Raw genomic sequence first — 21,049 nt, 5'->3', positions numbered from 1 at the left:
TTTATTTGTTTATTTTAATTTAGTGAAGTTTAAACAATATTCATATCAATGTGCTTTAGTTTGTGAAAAAAAAAAAAAAAAAAAAAAAAAAGACAATTGGTGTCTGATGTGTAGGTTTTGACATCTAAATGTGTTGCCCTAGAGATGACATCTTTTCATGCAGCCAGAGCTAGGTGTGTATTTAATGAGATGAGTAACGACTCTTCTGATTATAACAACAATCCCTCTTCTAAGTACCAGGGTAAAGTAGGAGGGATAAATCCACATGGAAATACAGACTTAGGCATTTGAGACTCTGCTCAACTGAGTCTGACCTCTCTTTCTCTTATGCTTCCCTCATGAATCAGATTGGAGAGAGAAAGATCTGTGGAGCCCTATGTTTTCACTCGTGCTCTGCAGACATTTATTTTTTCATTGTATGCATGGAGGTCTTTGTAGCTACTTTTTTAGTGAGGTATGGTTAGAAAGGTAGCTTTTCTTCCTGTAGGTATTTATAGGAAGAAATCTTCAGTAGCTTAGTTCAGAGAAGGTTTAGAAACATATTTAATAATCTGACAATTACAAAGCAAAGATCTTTACTTAAACATAAAGACATAGTCATTCTGCTGTCAGCAGACAGGAATATTGCTGAAAGTAGCTCATGTCACAGGTGGGTTTGTGCATGGTGTAAGTATTTAGGTCTAAGGAAGGGTGTACACCAGGGAATGAAGTGTCCAGCAGTATCTGAAATGCTCCTCTGAAACTCAAGCTCAGGAGTGCCACATGCAAAATACTACTGCGTAGAGTGTCAATGCAGTAAAATATCCCATCCAAAATCTCTTTTAACAGCTGCCTGAAGAGGTAACAAAGATCTTGGATAACTCTATCTTCATAACAGATAAAAAAATAATAATAATAATAACCTTCATAATAGATAGCAGAACAGCAAGGGGGCATGTTTCCAGTTTCTAATTTTCAGTATGATTTCTTAGTATCTGCGATATAATTGAGAGGAAACAGAAGGAAAAAATTATCTTATTACACTTTAAAAATTGTATTAAACGTAATCACTAAATAAACAAGAATACACAATGGATTTTGGTATAGGAGGTAAAGAAGTCCCACCTGTAGCTATTAAGTTCTTGAGCTCAGTATTTGGTTTGTGGAAAATGGTGCAAGTATGTATGTGTGCATGTGTTTATATAGTGTATGTGTGTATAAACAGTATATTAAAATAATTGAATAAAACAATTTATATAAAGATGACACATATAATCATGTTATCACACTAAAAATAAATATTATATATATATAGTTTTACTTCTATCTGTCTATTTTAAATTCAAGTTTTAATTGCCAAAAGATAGACCAGCATTATCAAACACATTTCAAAATAAAGAAAAACAGAAAATTCTTTCTCCTCATGATACTTGGAATCCTTATGGCCTCCATTATTCTCAAGTGAGCAAAGAAACAATGATCTTTTTGACCTCTCTTTCTAAAAGACTTCAAATTGTGTATTCCAGTGAAAGAAATACAGAGTAATTGACAAAGTAAAAAGTTAAAATATCAAGAAGTGACAGAACTGGAATCTGGAGATCTGTATTCCATCTAACAATGTGAAGTAGAGCTGTTTTGTGGGCTGTACCTAAATGGGTCTTCATAAGGCCACCCTGTCTGAGCTCAAGATGACACCTGTGCTCTTTCTCACAAACTTCCTCTGCTCTCTTCCTCAAGTGTAATACAAGCATCAGGTAGACATAAGCATTACTGGGTGCTACTGTGCTTGCAAAGATGTTAATTAGTGGGTCAACCTGAGATACTTCCAAACTGGAAGGTTCTCTGTGAGAGGAGTACTTCTGCATTTGAACACCCAGAACTCAAATTTCCTGAATCTCTTAACTGTTAGCTAATGTTAGTGGTGAGTTATAGAAAGCCTTTTGGTTCACTTCTCTTCTTTCATAGGAATGAAACTTGTTAAGAAATAATTGTTGGGATTGTTGCAAAGGGTTTTACTTTATGACCAGTCTTCTTTGAGATTGGTAAATTGAAGTTTTTGGGTTCCCTAGGTGGTAGAAAGAGTAGTGAGATCATGGTAACTCTCCAGGGTGAGCTCTGTAGCTAAGGGCTAGCTGGCTCTGTTGAACCTTCCATTTTCAAAATTTTCATGCCTTTCCAAGAGAGCTGTTTTGGGGTGCATCTCTAACATCTGTGATTTTTTCTGATGGTAGTTAGACGTTTACAAACTCCAGTTGTGCATAGCCTTTACAAATGGGATTAAGCACCTTCCTGTATTGTTGTTTTCGTTTTTGTAAGTGACAAACCCCCTACAGCCCCACTGCTACTCAAAAGAAAAGGTACTCTTGGGATATTTCTATGAAGAAGTATCTCTGTTCCACAGAGCATAATTATGCCTTTTTTAATCTTAACATCTGTATTAACTTACTGAATTCTTTATCAAACATTTCCAGATATTCTTTCTTCAAAAGTGTTAGAGAGATGATCCACCTAACTTTGCTTTAGCCAGCTAAGAGTGAGCTATCCTTGTTAACAAAACTAAGGCTCCAGCTGGCTTCCTGAGATGTTTAAAACATTTTAAGGACTGCATACTGTTCTGGTATACATGGTCTTCCTGCTGCTAGGTCAACAACCAACCAAACAAACACACAAACCAATAATGTTAAGGAGTAAAAGTAAATGTAGGTTCCTTTCTAGGGTTGAAATATAAGAGCCATTTCCTTGTTAACAGTATAATAGACCCTTGTACCAACGAACAGGAAAGATCTCTGTCTAGAAAAAAAAATAAATAAATAAAATGTAAGATATGCAAATCGAAAATACTTTTTAAAAAAAATTATTATTATTTATTATTACTTGATGTTTCTATAAAAATGCTTCTTTCTAAGGAGATACTCAGCTATGCAGGTTAATGTCTCTTCTTGCCACCTTCCTTTACAACTTAAAACTTAGGAACATGTGCACACTTATGTATGCAACAAACAAAGCCACTGCTTACATTATAATCTCCTCAGGGACAGCCAACTGGGAAAGACAAATTTAGCAGTGTTCTTCTGGCTTTTTTACATAGTGTAATGCCATTAAACTCAACATCATGTAGACAATGAACATTACAACAAAATACAGATTCTGTTTATTAGCTGCCTTACTTTTTTTGAGAGGAAGCACATGTCACATTTGTTTCAGACAACCGCATCGGGGTCCCACAGCTCTGATTAAATATGTATCCTTTGTTCAGCTGCATTGGAGTCAGTTTTGGCCTACATATGCATTTCGTTAATATTTTAAATAGGAAAAAAACCACCACCAACAACAACAACAAAGAGAGGAGAAATTAACAGTTGCTGAACTTCTCCAATTACCGCTAATCACATTTACACCCTGGGGTCTGTGGAATTAGAAATCAATTGGTGGCTTCCCCTTTCTACAGCAGGCAGTAAATGTGACAATTTAGAAAAAGGACTAGAAGACATCTCAATTCAGCTTAGATACCCTTGTAAATATCCCCCAGTGAATTTATCGCTTCAGTGTTTGATGTGACATAAAGATTATACAGCATCATTTACTAAAATGATAAAGTGTTCTGTGTGATTGATACTGAAAAAACTCGGTATCATTCCTTTTTATATATAAATATATTTTTCTTTCCATTGTACCTGGGGCATTTGGAAACTACATCCCAAGCAAAACTCTGAAGTGAAATCTTGCTGGAACATTTGATGGACTACAAGTTTTCCTTTCAAGGTTATGAAAAATGAGATCTAAGAAAAAGGTGTACCAAATGCAATGATCTGATTTGTTTTATGAAGTGGAGAACACTTCTCCCAGCATCTGATGGTGATATAGCCATGCCAAATTGGTAAGGGGGTTATTGTCGGTGTCACTTAGTATGATCTTTAATTAAAGAGTTTCTCCTTAAATGTTTAGATAAACTCAGATTGGCCATGTACATGTTTTGAGCATCATAAATGATAAACAAGTGGGGTCAAGCAGTCCAACGTTACTTATGATTCCTTAATCTGGGAAAAGCCTTAGCAGGAGGCCGTCAAAGCACATCTTGCAATGCACTTTTTCAACATGCAACACATGGCTGCAAACTCATGATCCTATCCACTATTTAAACTGAAGGTGGAGAGAAAGGAGATAGATCATCTGAGCAGAAATCAGTATGTGGGGAGAGAGAATAACCTTTCTAATAGTTCCTTTCTAATATTCCTTCTACACACAAGCAGGAGGTAGGAGAATAAATGAATGTCTGCCAAAAGACTGGTATGGAGGAAACAGAATATCTACCCAAGCTTTTTGATTTTTCAAAACAGGTCTGAAAAAAAATATGTTTTCCATGGGAATATGCATTCTGAAAGGCTTTTGCAAAGTTTATCTGTGTGTGTAATTTTAGTCTTTACTGAAACAACAAAGCAGAGTGAAGTGAAAAATAATGGTGGGGTAAGGAGGAAGGGTAAGTTAACCAAACCTTTTTAAATGTAAGATTCAGTTCACGTTCACACTGATGTTAAGAAAAATAAATAAATAAATAAATAAACAAACAAATAAATAAATAAAAATCTAGACTTCTTTCTTTATTGTCTATTACTCAACTGTAAGACTTAATTGTAGAGTTTATTTTACAGTATTCCATAAATGCATCAGTTGACAAAATCCAAGCTTTTGCTCAACAAATGATCTCATGAGGTATTCAGTCATTGGCGTGGTATTACTACTATTTATGAAAATGTTCAGTGAAAACAGTGACATCTCCAATAAGGTAACATACATGACAGATATTATTCTGCAGTTCAAGAAAGACTTTTCAACACAAATGTGTTGAACTCCAATATTTTATTTCATCACTGGAAAAAAAATATACAACTGACCTTTTGTCAACTCAGAGATCTATTAAATTTAATGGTTGATTTCAGAGAAGTAAAAATTGCATCATTAGACCTAATATTTAATTGAATCGAGAAATTCCTTAGCTTAGGGATATGGTTTAGTGGGGACTGCTAGCGTTAGGTCAGAAGTTGGACTCGATGATCTTGAGGTCTCTTCCAACCTAGAAATTCTGTGATTCTGTGATTTTTTTTCCTTCATGATACAAGATAGTGTTTTTCTGTCCTTCAGACCAAAATAAGATAATTTAAATAATAATTGTTTAAAATATAAATGAATGTACAAAGGATCTCTCATATTTTTGATTACACATTGGATCAGTGATAACATTTTAATAACATGCAGTTACATTAACTTTTTTTAATCATGCACAAGAATAAATAAATCTCAGAGAAGCTGCTAAGCATTTTTAACTTGATGTGACTGAAAGTTCAGAGGTTTACTCAAATCTTACATAAAAGATTTTTTTATTTTTTATTTTTTTGCTTTGATCACTATAACGTCATTTCCATATGTCTCTATATTTTATCAGTCGGGTGTCTTGTCTTTCATAGTTTCTGTGAACAAGGCATGACATTTAAAATACAGGTGTGAACCATCTCAATTCAACTAAAATTAATATAGCTAAAGAATGAGTTGTGAGTTTCTCACACAACAAATTTGAAAATACTGATGTTTTGCAAAGCATATTTATATGCCAGCCCACATTAAATGTGTTCATGACCTATGTTCTCAAGGCACAGTCTACCTTGAAATTTAAGTGAAGCTCTGTAAACACTTTGCTTATATTTGCTGAAGGGTTCATAAACCTTTTTTAAACTTTTAGACTTAATATAATTTTGACTTTCTAAGAAATATCTGTTAACTGAATCTTCATGTTTGATAATGTTAAAAATAAGGGGGCTAATTTATTACTATTACTATTACTATTACTATTACTATTACTATTACTATTACTATTACTATTACTATTACTATTACTATTACTATTACTATTACTATTACTATTACTATAATAATGATTTTTAGCTACTAGTTCAAATCCACTCAAGTCTTCACTTAATCTGGATTCAGTGCATCATGCCAGGTAAAGCTGAGATGTTTGTTACTTGTGACAGTTACTTGTGACAGAATCTTGTGGATTACTCATAGGATTTGAAAAATGCTACCACAGTCACCACTGTCCAGCTAGTTTACTGGCTGACTCAGCGGGATGGTATAAGGGGAATGGAAATGGGGGCTGCGGTCAGTCCTTAATGCTTCATCTCTGATGCTCGGCCCCTCCTCCACATGGGATGCCATCCCCAAACTGAGCCTGCCGGGGCTGCCCACAGGCAGCAGCTCTCCAAGAACTGCTCCCACATGGTTCCATACCATGGGGTCTATCCCCCAGGAGCAGACTGCTCCAGCACAGGTCCTCCACAGGCGGCAGCTCCCCCCAGACCCACTGCTCCTGAGTGGGCTCCTCTCCACAGGCTGCAGCTCTGGCCTAATCTCTCTCAGCCTTTCTTCATAGGAGAGGTGCTCCAGCCCTCTGATCATCTTTGCAGCCCTCCTCTGGACTCACTTTAACAGGTACACATCAATCTCACAGATAATTTTCCTGAGATGGAATGAACTGCCTTGTAACTTGTCCAAATTAGATTAAATGAATTGATCCCATGTATTCATTTGTATATGTATATATTATATATATTTATTTTATTTTTTTCCCCTTGCTTTTTTGTCTTTTATGGGGTATACTCTGGAAGCATATCCTGCATTGCATCTGAGAGCAGTGAGACATTTGGCATTTCTTACCTAGTAATAGGAGTGCTGGAATCAGCAGCCAATTTTCAAGACAAGTACTTTGAACTCATGGTTTTGATCCTAGAAACCGGTAGAAATCTGAATGAGCTCATGGCCCCTGTGGGAGGAACACTCTTTTACAAAACTTGGGTTGATGCCATATAGAACCATAGACATGATGACTGTGTTTTTTTAATGACCCTACTATTCTCTCAGGAACAATATTAGTGAGTATTATGAGTCAGTGCTTTTTTGTAGTAGCTTTATTATGTATATGTGGAATTACAGGAATTAATGGTCAAAACTTTAACCTTCAGCTAACAAAACAGAGAGCTGGAGAAAATTTTTAACTAAAAATGAACTTTTATTTCTATTTTTAACTGTGTTTATATCAATATATTGATTGTGTTGTTTATAATGAATATGTCTCTATAATGAGCATGTCTCTAATATTGCTTTTTCAGTTTGTGATCTCCTGTCCTTGACCAAAGCTGACATTTTGACAGGATTCTCCTACTCTTTTTGTAGGAGTTTCCAGAATTGTCAATAAGGAAATCTAACTATTCTCTAGAGATATTAAACTGGCAAATTTTACAGGCACTAACTTCACACACAATCAGAGCTAGGTCACTGCATGTAGTACCAGCAATCCCTCCTTTCTCAAGTCTATAGAGACAAGTTTTCATTATTGCAACACAAATCCCTGTCCTCCCCTTTGCAGCTTTTCCTAGTACTACCTACCATCAGCAAGTGCCTGGAGGCAGAAGGTGTGCACTCTTTAGTGATGAAGTAAAGGTACAAATATCTACACCAGTGCTAACCTTAGCAACTTCCTCAAGGGTAAAGAAGCTCCATGAGGAGTGAGTAGATCTTGTCCCAGAACTCTCTAATTGAGCAATTACATATATATTTCAACATTTCCAATCTAAATGTGTCCAACTTTTCTGTTTGTTCTGCTTTGAATGAGGTAGGTAGCATATTAAAATGCACAGACCATATCCTAACCATCTCGTAGCCTAAACAGACAGGTCATACGCAGGATAACTCACTACCTTGCCCTCCTCCTTTTACCTAGTCAACCTTTGCTTTTTCTCTAGCAAACTGGGAACAGATTTTTTGCTTGCTAATTAACTCTAAAATGCTTTCACAGAATCACAGAATTTTCTAGGTTGGAAAAGACCTCAAGATCATCGAGTCCAACCTCTGACCTAACGCTAACAGTCCCCACTAAACCATTTCCCTAAGCTCTACATCTAAACGTCTTTTGAAGACTTCCAGGGATGGTGACTCCACCACTTCCCTGGGCAGCCTGTTCCAATGCCTCACAACCCTTTCAGTGAAGAAGTTCTTCCTAACATCTAACCTAAAACTCCCCTGGCTCAACTTAAGCCCATTCCCCCTCGTCCTGTCACCAGGCACGTGGGAGAACAGGCCAACCCCCACCTCGCTACAGCCTCCCTTGAGGTACCTATAGAGAGCGAAAGAGAGCGAGGTAGAGAGCTTTCTACCATCACATCTTCAAACTTGCCCCTTAAATATTATGTGCATGTTAGTGAGATAATGAGTACAGATTTCAGATTCTCTGCATTTTCAAGGCAGAAGAACTGAGATACAGAAATGTTAAGTTATAATTTGCCTTACCTAGGTTTAAACATCTCAGAATTAGATCTCTGAGCTAGTAATTTTAGGCAACCTTTATATTCATAAGGCAGCTGCCAAAGACAATTATTTGACCTATCTCTTGCTGAGATGAATTCTTTCCTCAATTTTATTAATTAAAAAAATCTGTTGCCATAATGTAAATACAAACCTATAGTGTGTGTAGATAAAAACGTCAGCAAGTGTGTAACTGAGATGACAGTTTGTATTCCCTAACAGTATTTCAGTGTAGGCATTTTCTCATCTGAAACATTACTGTTAAATTTTATTCATCATAATTCTTCAGGTGCAAAAGGGTACTTCTGAAATATATCTTAAAGAAGATGTAGTCTAATCCACAAAGATTAAGACAAGGAAAAATTATAAAATAGATGGGATATTTTTAGCTATACTTATTGCTAGCCATTACAAAGGAATTGTAATGTTGTTAGGTGTCTCACAGAAGTGGAGAAAGCTAAGTTGGTTGTGTGAAGGTATCTCCACTCTATATGACTACAACACAGTAATTGGTGTGTGATTTTTACAGTAATAGAAAACAGGCAGAACTATGCTCTCGTAAGAAGAGTAGGTGCCATGAAGAACCTACACCCTTATTTTAAGCTTTTTTACCTTCCAAAACTAAGGACAACACCAGCTGCCTTTTAAGAATTGACCCAGCCAGAATATTTTAATTCCTAAATTCTTCAGAAAAAGTGCTTGGGACTTGTTTTTGACACTGGCCAATATCACATCAGGGTAAATTTTAGTAGTGTATCAGTATAGATTTCAATAGTGACTTGGTTTATCCTGAATTAGTGGCATTATAGAGAGCTTCTCATTGGTCAATGAGAAATCAAAGTTAAAATGTATTAATGATTTTGGAAAACATTTACTGTCTAGGAAAATTATTCTAACATGTTTTCACTATTGATTTAAGTACTTACATGTATTACATTATGTATGTACATTATATGTACACCATTGATAATGGTGTAGCTTTTGGTGATGAGGGACTGCCCACAACTAAAGTCACCTGTTTTGAAACAAAACATGGTTAAAACCACATTACTTCCCTCTCATCTCTAGGCTTTCTTTACATTTATTATCATAATCAGGAATTAGTTACTCTGGGAGCACAGCACGCCAGACTAGGTTGATCACTGATACAGTAATGAATTAAACAAAATTAAACAATAGGAAAAAGTCAAAGAGAAACGTAGCATCTGGAGAGCTGATTACTAGAAAGTAAGCAGAATATGATGTACCAGAAGACTACCAAAAAAAAAAAAAAAAAGGCAATGGAGAGCTGAGGATAGTAAATGGTTCAATTCAATGACAGAGGAAAGATTAAGGAGTCTGTGAGATTAGGAAGTTAGCTATAAATACCCTTAGAGTTAGCTGAGTTGTTAGATTTAAAGACTACTTTGTAGGCAAGTAAGCAACATCACTGATGAATAAGAACAAAAAGAGAAGGAAGGAGTGAAATAAAGATGTGGATAAAAAACTGACTGTAATCCTTGATGATAGTTTTAACTGTAAATGAGAGTTCATCATTCATTCAGAGGGTAAAGACTTCAGAGATTCACTTTTTTTTTTTTTTTTTTTTTTTTTTACTTAAAACCAATCCCCTTAGTCTTGTCACTGTGCACCCTGACAGAGTCCCTCCCCACGTTTCCTATAAACCCATTATAGGTACTGGAAGGCTTCTGTAAGATCTCCCTGGAGCTTTCTCTTCTCCAGACTGAACAACCCAGACTTCCTCAGCCTGCCCCCACAGGAGAGGGGTTCCAGCCCTCTGATAATCTTCATGTCTTTCCTCTGGACTACTTTTAATGCTCCCATGTCTTTCTTGTGCTGGGAGCCTGGAGCTGAACACAAGGCTCCAGGTGAGGTCTCATGAGAGCAGAGCTGAGGGGGAGAAACCCCTCCCTCACCCTGCTGGCCATGCTGTTTTTCATAGAATCATAGAATCATAGAATATCCTGAGTTGGAAGGGACCCTCAAGGATCATCAAGTCCAACTCTTGACGCCGCACAGGTCTACCCAAAAGTTCAGACCATGTGACTAAGTGCACAGTCCAATCTCTTCTTAAATTCAGACAGGCTCGGTGCAGTGACCACTTCCCTGGGAAGCCTGTTCCAGTGTGCAACCACCCTCTCTGTGAAGAACCCCCTCCTGATGTCAAGCCTAAATTTCCCCTGCCTCAGCTTAACCCCGTTCCCGCGGGTCCTGTCACTGGTGTTAATGGAGAAAAGGTCTCCTGCCTCTCGACAACCCCTTACGAGGAAGTTGTAGACTGTGATGAGGTCTCCCCTCAGCCTCCTCTTCTTCCTCTTCTCCAGGCTGAACAGGCCCAGTGACCTCAGCCGTTCTTCATACGTCTTCCCCTCAAGGCCTTTCACCATCTTCGTAGCCCTCCTCTGGACACTTTCCAACAGTTTCATGTCCTTTTTATACTGTGGTGCCCAGAACTGCACACAGTACTCGAGGTGAGGCCGCACCAGCGCAGAGTAGAGCGGGACAATCACCTCCCTTGACCTACTAGCGATGCCGTGCTTGATGCACCCCAGGATACGATTGGCCCTCCTGGCTGCCAGGGCACACTGCTGGCTCATATTCAATTTGCTGTCTACCACGACCCCCAGATCCCTCTCTGCGGGGCTGCTCTCCAGCGTCTCATCGCCCAGTCTGTACATGCAGCCAGGGTTTCCCCATCCCAGGTGCAGGACCCGGCACTTGCTCTTATTGATCTTCATGCGGTTGGTGATCGCCCAGCTCTCCAACCTGTCCAGATCCCTCTGCAAGGCCTTTCCACCCTCATTTGAGTCCACAACTCCTCCAAGTTTGGTGTCATCAGCAAACTTGCTCAAAATACCCTCTATTCCTACATCCAGATCGTTTATAAAAATATTGAAAAGTACCGGCCCTAAAATGGAGCCTTGAGGGACCCCACTGGTGACCACCCGCCAGCCTGACGCAGCCCCATTTACCATAACCCTTTGGGCCCTGCCCGTTAGCCAATTGCTCACCCATCGTATGATGTTTTTATTTAGCTGTATGGTGGACATTTTGTCCAGTAGGATCCTATGGGAAACCGTGTCAAAAGCCTTGCTGAAGTCCAAAAAAATCACATCAGCTGGTTTCCCTTGGTCCACCATACGGGTGATCTTATCATAAAAGGAAATCAGGTTAGTTAGGCAGGACCTACCCTTCACAAACCCATGCTGGCTGGGACCAATGACTGCTTTGTCCCCCAGGTGCACCTCAATAAGTTCGAGAACCATCTTCTCCATGATTTTACCAGGCACTGACGTGAGACTGACAGGCCTGTAATTGCTAGGGTCTTCTTTCTGACCCTTCTTGAAAATCGGCACAACATTTGCCAGCTTCCAGTCTACCGGGACCTCTCCAAATTCCCAGGATCGTTGAAAAATAATTGAAAGAGGTTCCGCGATGATGTCTGCCAGCTCTTTCAGCACCCGGGGATGAATCCCATCCGGACCCATGGACTTGTAGGGATCCAGGTGGAGTAGCAAATCCCGCACACGTTCAGGGTCGGTTGGGAGTTTGTCATCCCCACCGTCCCGGTCCTCCAGCTCAGGGCACCCTGGGTCCCGAAGCCCATCATCGGCATTGAAGACAGAGGCAAAGAAGGCATTAAGCGTCTCTGCTTTGCCTATGTCATTGTCTGTGAGGAGACCTTCCCTATCAAGGAGCGGCCCTATGTATTCTTTAGTTCTCCTTTTTCCATTTACATATCTAAAAAAACCCTTTTTATTTTCTCTCACAGACACAGCCAGCTTCAACTCTAGCTGTGCTTTGGCCACACGAACTTTCTCCCTACAAACACGAACAGCATCCCTGTATTCTTTCCATGACATCTGGCCCTCCTTCCAGTAGCGAAACACTCTCTGTTTCCGCCTAATCTCCATTAGAATGTTCCTGGTCAGCCACGCCGGCCTCCTGCCCCGCCTGCCTGACTTGCGATATTTAGGAATTGCCTGATCTTGTGCTTCTAGGAGGCATCGCTTAAAGAATGACCAGCACTGGTGGACATCGAGGCCTTCAAGAGCAGTTTCCCAGGGGACCTTGCTGACTAGTTCCCTGAGCAACCTGAAGTCCGCTTTCCCCATATCTAGGGATGAGGTTTTGGTGGCACTTTTCCTTCTGTCACCGTAAATTTTGAACTCAACCACTTCATGGTCGCTATGACCGAGGCGGCCACCAATCACCACATCTCCCACCAGACCCTCTCTGTTTTCTAGCAACAGGTCTAGGAGGGCACCTTTCCTAGTTGGCTCCGTTAGCACCTGCACCAAGAAGTTATCATCTAGGTGCTTCATGAATCTCCTGAACTTGCTCATGTCAGCCGTGTGGCACTCCCAGTTAACGTCCGGCAAGTTGAAGTCCCCCATAAGGACAAGGGGAGTTAATCTTGAGGCCTCTCTTAGTTCTGTAAAGAATAATTTATCGGTGCTATCGTCCTGGCCAGGCGGTCTGTAATAGACTCCCACAACGACATCCCCTTTATTCGTTCGTCCCTTGATCCTTACCCAGAGGCTCTCAACTTTGCCATTGCCGACCTGAAGTTCCACACAGTCCAGCCCCTGCTTCACATACATCGCCACCCCACCACCTCGCCTACCCTGCCTGTCCCTCCTGAAGAGCCTGTAACCATCTATCGCAACACCCCAGTCACAGGACTCATCCCACCAGGTTTCGCTTATGCCGATGATGTCGTAGTTGCGGGACTGGGCCAGGACTTCTAGCTCATCCATTTTATTCCTCATACTGCTTGCATTTGTGTAGAAGCACTTCAGGTACATCTCCTTACACTCAGCACCTTGTGGATCTGACCGAAGGACCTCACTGGCACACAGCCCCTCTGATTCTAGCGTACCATCCCTTAGGCCTTCACTGGCGTGACTGGTTTTAGCCCCTTCCCCCTTCGACTCTAGTTTAAGGCCCTATCTATCAGCCCTGCCAACTCCTGACCAAAGATCCTTACCCCTCTCCGAGAGAGGCGCATCCCATCCAGTACCATCAGGCCCGGTGTAGCATAGACCTTCCTGTGATCAAAGAACCCAAAATTCTGCCGGTCACACCAGAATTCTGCCGGTCACACAGTTTTGGTGAAACCAAAAATCTACCGGTCACACAGTTTTGGTGTAGTCCAGGTTATGGTTGGCTTTCTGGGCTGCAAGAGCACATTGCCATCTATATATGTTAGAGTACACCTTCTCTGAGACTAAATGATCTTAAGTGAGTATTCTGGTGAATGAATTACAAGGGGAATATTATTTAAAAATAAAATAAAATAAAATAAAATAAAATAAAATAAAATAAAATAAAATAAAATAAAATAAAATAAAATAAAATAAAATAAAATAAAACAAAATAAAACAAAATAAAACAAAATAAAATAAAATAAAACAAAATAAAATAAAATAAAATAAAATAAAATAAAATAAAATAAAATAAAATAAAATAAAATAAAATAAAATAAAATAAAAATAAAAGAGTATTTTATGTCCTAATCCAGAACACATTGGTTTCCTACCATTAGCTGCAAAAAGCTTAGAATTAGATCCTGGATGGAATAATTTGGCTTCCTTTTGCAAGTAACTCCTGAGGAAAGAAATGAGATACAATCATGAGATCACTTGTTACAAATTATTCATCCAAATCTACTTATAATCTAGTAAAACATCCTTAAATCCAACTAGATGTGTTTAGCTTTAGAAAACGTCCAAGTTTCTCTGATACCCAGTTTCATGTGAAAACAGGAGTGAAAAAGAAAATGTAGTGATTGATACTCCCTCTTTTTATTTTCCCTCAGCTTAGATCTCTGTTAGATAAAATATATCCTCATTGCTTTGAATAAATAAAAGAAAACATGGAGTTGGGAAATCGTTTGCTGAATGTGAAGCAGAGGCAAACTGTGTGTTGGATATGCATAGGCTGAAATGACCACAAAGGCCATTTGCACTGAACCTTTAAAAAATCTTGTAATATTTATAGATATGAGTAAAGGAGCTTCAAAGCAGGCTACAAAAGAGGAAAGTATTGTTATCTAATGCACACAGTGTATCACCTACACTGGGTGCAGGGAAAATGAGAGTCAAAATAGATTGCTAAAGGTTACCTTGAGAAAACAGAAATAGGGAAGTAATCAAAACCATATATATATATATATTTTTTTTTTTTTTAAGAGAGGAAGAAAGAGGGACAGAAAGAGAGAGAGAGAGGGAGAGAGAAAGAGAGAGAGAAAGAGAGAGAGAGAGAGAGAAAGAGAGAGAGAGAGAGAGAAAGAGAAAGGAAGGAAGGAAGGAAGGAAGGAAGGAAGGAAGGAAGGAAGGAAGGAAGGAAGGAAGGAAGGAAGGAAGGAAGGAAGGAAGGAAGGAAGGAAGGAAGGAAGGAAGGAAGGAAGGAAGGAAGGAAGGAAGGAAGGAAGGAAGGAAGGAAGGAAGGAAGGAAGGAAGGAAGGGTGACCTCCATTAAAGTCATTTCGTATAAGACCTAACCTAGATCTGGACTGTGGAGAGTTGAGACTTGTAAGTTAGGTCCTTTTTGTCTTCACTCATTTATTTCAACAATATATTTTCTATATATGAGCATTTGTACAGGGGAATAAGATGGCTTCTGGCTTGCTTGAAATAACTTGCAGGAAATTGTGAAGTTTTCCTTAAAAATTAATATTGGAGCTTCCAGCCCCTTTCTGCCTCCTTGTTCAAGGGTAGTGCCAGAAATCCAACTGCATTGTCCCCTTCAGAAGCAGGTGCAACAGCCCGACAATAATCCAATAAAAATCCTATTAGCTGTGTCTCCATGACACTCCTAGTATCCATGGGACCCACAATATCTTTAATGTAGACAATAAATCCAGACCATTTCCTCCTTCAATTGCTCCCAATATGGCTCCATTCCTAGCACTGCTCAGCTAACCTTTTGTTGCCACATTTTCTCATGAATGCTGAATCACTTTCTAATCTTTACAATGAAACAAGTGGAATCCCCACTAAGCGAAACACATCAGTCAGGTTTAGTTATCCAAGCGCCATTGCATCCAGGTGCATTGCTGTGGATTACAACCAGCAGAGATTCAACATTGACTGTAAAAATATCAGTTCCATATCTGCAAAGTTTGGGGGAGGCTTTGTGGCAAGTACAGTCTGATTTAAACAGCCTAGATTAACCCCAACTTGGCCAGAGCAGATAGTGCATCAGTAGGTTGAAAGGACATCTATGTGTGGTTAAAAGGTATACAGTGAGTTAAAACAAAAAGATTTGAAATTGGAGCCAGCTTAACCAAAAAAGTTAATGAAAGCAAGGACAATCACATGCAGGAGGTGACAATACATCATCTTTTTGGATCTCCCCAGAGCTATGGAAACTTACAGAAATTTGCTAAATATAAGCTTACAGCTTACAGCTTTGTTAATCACAGTAGCTGAAGCCAGCCCATGAGTTATCCTCTCATAAAAGACAGGGTGGTATTGCTAAATGAAAGGATAATTTATTGTTTGAACCAACATCTGCCAGTTGGTCCAGCTACCATCTGTGCATGGGCCTGTGGCAATTCTCAAGGTAAGACTCACCTCCATAACTATCAGAAGAGCTCCAGCAAGCACCACTGAAGCACATCAAAAGGCTCAATACACCTCTGGCTTTCTTAATTTCTAAGCCCACAGGCTACCTTCATGGCAGCTGTATGTCCCAGAGACGGTGGAAGGCAGAGCCTGGAGAACTTAGAGACTGTTTCAGAGGCTGCTTTTGCAGAGGAGCAAAGGATTATCCATCCTGAAGGCTCAGTTTCTGCTGAAATGTTTGCTTGGTTGAAAAGTCAAGTTTCAGATCAGTCCTTTTGAGACTCTTCCTATTCTATCAAAAAGTTGAAAATTAATTTTTAGGGAATGGACTTCAACACTGTGTTTATATTTATTACTCTGTAGAAAAGGCAAGTTTTAATATGTAGTTAAAAGAACTGACAAGTGGTTGTGAATGACTTAGCTAAAGGACAGCAATATGCATAGACAGGCTTTTCAAAATTCTGTGCACTTTGTTGTGATTTAGACTACCTCTTTAATTACTTTTTACAGCTGGCTGCTTAGATTTGTACATTATTTATAGACTTATTTCCATACAGGTCTTGTCATATGATCCCATTTTGAGGGGAACTAAATAATTTTTGTGCTCTCATTCCAGCCCAAGCTCAATATCCAGCATGAGAACAAGCACCTGTGAAAGAGAACTTCCTCCTGGGACAGAAGTGTACTCTCCTGAGAACCTCCTGGGTATAGTAAACTATAACACTCATTATATGTGGCCAGAAATGTTGTTTCTGTGGCTGTATGCACAGGAGCAGTGACAACTGGGGCTGTAAGGCTGCCTTGTCATGCTCCCTACCCCATTGTCACCTAAAACAGGTGCACCTGCAACAAGAGTGTAAACCTCCTTGAACATGAGTGAGGGTCTGGCCTTCTGGGCTGCTCAAATCTATTTGAACACATACATATGTACACAGAGCAAAGAAGATATGCATTGCATCTCAAATGGAGAAAAAAAAAATCCCATATTTTAAAAGGAAGCATGGTTATTGTTGTCTGCCAAGGCCAAGTGATTGAGTATAAAAAGGACTAACTTGCTGTTGTAATGAATTAAACAAACAAACAAACAGAGAGTGAGAGAGAAAGCACAAGGACTTATAAATTAAAATTTACAGATCATGAGCACATAAGCTCAGAATTAGTCCCACATGGAAATTTTAAGTTCTGGTTCTCCAGTAAGCTTAGCTTAATGATATACAGCATTAACAGTAGCCTTTAAAGTAGTACTTAAAGCAACTGATGGACTTAGTGCCAACTAAGAGGACAGTCTCAGTTCCAAGCTGAGACAGGAAATCAGAGGTACCCAAGAGGAGAGGGATAGCAACAGTAGAACTATTTTAAGGAGATGCACAGTGTTCATATTGCTGAAGAGCTTCTGTGTATCAGAAGACCAGAGCAGACAATCTTGACCACAAAGGTCACAATTCTTTTATGTCCAGCAATATGAGTCCTTCCCAAGGATGTGAGGGCCCAACTTAAAGCAAAGGTCTTTTCTACCCATCTTTTTCCTGTTAGAGCGTACTCTTCTGCTCCTTTTTCATCTGTAGTTGTTGTTTTTTTCAGCAAAGATTTATATGTGATTAGCTCATAACACATCTCTTTTGTAACTGTTGTCCTTTCAGTTCTCTTTCTTTGCTCCTTAGAGACTGCAGTCATTTCCCTGCCACCTTTGTTTTTACTGGGTTGAGTAATCCCATGAGATTTTATCTTTGCTCATTCAGCAGTTCCTCTTTCTGAGAGCTCCTCCAGTTCCTTCCCTAGTTCTGAAGGTTTTCTCTGCATTTTGGACACAAATCACCACTCTTGATCATGGATAACCACAAGTAAACCACACTCCAAATCAAACTCCACTGACATCCTGAAATTACTGTAATATGTATTTCCAGGATTTATCTCAGCTATTTGAAAAAGGTTCTCCATCATCCTCTAGCTATGAAACATTTTGAATATATCAGGAAAGTTAACAAAAATAGAGGGATTTTTATTCAAAAATAAGCTAATGAGAGGTCAGAAATAGTACCACTTATAATATTTGCAAATAACAACAAATCATTGGCAAAGCCTAGAAGAGAACTGAGAACATAAGATGTAAAGTCTCTTCCTAGCAGCCAAATGAGTAGACTGGTTCGGCATCCTCATACTGAAAGAGGAAAGGATTTATTGTTTCTTCCTTCTTGGTTTGTGTGTTCATGATCTCTTAAAGGGGACACTGACTTGTTTAGGTGAATTGTGAACATACCATTCTGCCCATTCTGCTAAGGGGGTGGTAACCTTGGCTCCCAGCAGGTTGAAAGTTTATAGACAGTAATAGCTTAAACATTTTTCAGGTAAGATTTCCACATGTCTTTCAGACCTTTTACACAAACATAGTATTTGCTTGAGGTCTGTGCAACATAGGTCATTTTCATGCCGTCTTAGTAGTATAGAGGGACATACATGGATTTTTTTATTTTTTATTTTTGGCCTACAGTTATTTTGTGAAGTTCTTTGAGAAACTTGAGTATTTACTTGATGTAAAATATTATTACTTATTTCATGTACAGAAAGTGCAAAAGCAAAATTTCATTCCATTCATACCTTCCCATCCTGCACAATGATTAGCAATACTTTAGCTGATATTTTTAACACCATGTTCATTTTGGGCACACATTTAAAAATAGATAAATAAATTAAAATGAGTTTCTTGTTTATAGAGCTTTGCAAAAGCCATAAGACAATAATCAAATACATGTTTCTGAAACTTCACGTTCCCATCTTCATCCTTTCTGATGACTTTTGAAATTCATAGCTTCTTCCTTTCCATAGCCTGTTTCTCTCAGTCCCATATTTTCCCTTCCAGTTATTCCAAAAAAAGGAATATCCCCAGCAAGATGTTTCCTCAAACACCCTGCCAAATAATCTTCAATACCACTTTTTATTATTTTTTGCATTCCTTAGTCTTACTATAACCTTACTGTTCACCACTTCTTGAGCCAACAATGTACTTTGTCACTAAACTTGTCTATCTGATACATATCCACCCTATGTTCTCTGGCATTCCAACAACAAAAATTCCCTGCTCTTCTGCTCCGATTGCACTTGAATGCTGTTTCCTGTGGCTGTTCTTGTCTGTGCTTGAATGAAAAAAAGAAAGACGAGAAGCAAGTAAATTAGTAACCACAATGAAAAGATAGAGGAGATCAAATATTTGCTGCATAAAAAGAATATGGCATAATCCAATCAGAGTAGGCTAGATGTTTTGTTCTTCAACTATTCTCATTTTGTCTTGACTTGTCACTTAAAGAGGGTGGACAACTTTAATCAAAATACATTCAGATAAATGGTACACCATCCAAAGAAGACTAATTACTTAAATGCTTACTTTAGGTTGGAAAAATATTGATGGGATGTCTTGTCTAAATGTGTCCTGGGTTTGGTTAAGATAGAGTTAATCTTCCTCCTAATAGCTGGTATGGTGTTGTGTTTTGGTTTTAGGATGAGGATAATGTTGAAAACATGCTGATGTTTTAATTGTTGCAGAGCATTGCTTACACTAAGCCAAGGACTTTTCAGCTTCTCACAACTGTCCCAAACTGGCCAAAGTGATATACCACACCACAGAACTTCATGAAGAACAATTAATGCTGGGTGGCTGGCTGTGGTGGGGGAAGCACTGCTCCAGGTCAGGCTGGGCATCAGTCAGCAGGTGGTAAGCAATAGCATTGTGCATTAATTGTTTTATGCATATTAGTACTAATAATACTATTATAATTATTAGTATTTACATTTCTTTTTTCTCCTAATCAACTGTCTTTACCTCAGTCCACGACCTTTCATTTTTTTAAAATTTTTTTTCTTTTCTGATTCTCTCCTGTGTGGTGCTTAGCTGTTGCCTGGGTTAAACCACACCAAAATGAGAATATACAAACACATAGAAATCACGAAAATAACTGAGAGAAATAATATTTTCCTTTTTTATTTGCTCAAGGTGTTTCTAGTGACGCCTCCCTTCATCCTAACACATTTTGGTCTCTTTTATCACCATACTACACTCCTCCCTTGGCATACATCTAACAGCCACATGGCATACATCTAACAGTCACACCACATGTTTTTTTGAAGCTCATTCAGCATTACATCCAACCTGATAAATAATGGCCTGGTGGATTGTGTACACACACAATGAGCTCTGAGATCTCTACACTCTTTTTTTCTCCCTGTTTAGGGTGGACTTGTAGATCTAACAGACAAGGCAAAAGGACATAGCATTAAATGTAAGAATAACAGGTCAAACCAAAGTCTTATCTAGCCCATTATCTTATCTGCACTAGCATTAATAGCTGACATTTAGGAGATTTATATCAGAGCAATGAGATAGAATAGCACATACCTCTTGGTATAACTTCTCTTTGCTATCTTCCTATGAACTTTCCAAGCAGCAGCTTGTTTCTCAATGACTATATTTAATAATTAATATCTGACCTCCACAATATGTTCTGGCAATGAGTTAATAGTTTAACCATGCATTTTATTACAAAGTAATTCATCATCACTCTTGCTTTAAACCTACTGCCTGACAATTTCATTCAATGCCCTCTGATAGTTATTTGTTAACCATGAAACAAATATGCATTATTTACTATGTACTTTCCTCATAAAACATTAATGATTTTATGAACATTAGTCAAAAAATAGCATCTACCCCGTTTGTCTCATTTTAAAACTGTTAACACCACAGCATCTCCTCATCTCCTCAAATAGAAGTCAGTCTACACTCTACTTTTTGTACTATTCTCCTATACACTTTTGAGACTAATTTCAAATGTAGGCAATAATAGATTTATAGAACTAATATGCATATTTTTTCCTAGTAATTTCTAGTATTTTATTGACATTTTATACCACTTCTGAACATAAGGTGATATTGTCAGTGATGTTCAATGGTGACTTCAATATAATTTTCCTGAATAGTAATTTATGTTTGTGCTTATACTGTGCACACACTTCTATTTTTTTTTTTTTTTTTTTTTTTTTTTCATATACTTTGAATTTATCAACAAAAAAGAGTGGTTAGCTCGGCACATAAAAGTTTCTGATTATGGGGGGGAGACCTAGCCAAAATACTTCTCAATGACCAAAACTATTTCCAC

This window comes from Aythya fuligula, chromosome Z, assembly GCF_009819795.1.
Source record: "Aythya fuligula isolate bAytFul2 chromosome Z, bAytFul2.pri, whole genome shotgun sequence".
Taxonomy (NCBI): domain Eukaryota; kingdom Metazoa; phylum Chordata; class Aves; order Anseriformes; family Anatidae; genus Aythya; species Aythya fuligula.
The sequence above is the reverse complement of the archived record's forward strand: the minus strand, read 5'-3'. Positions refer to the sequence as shown.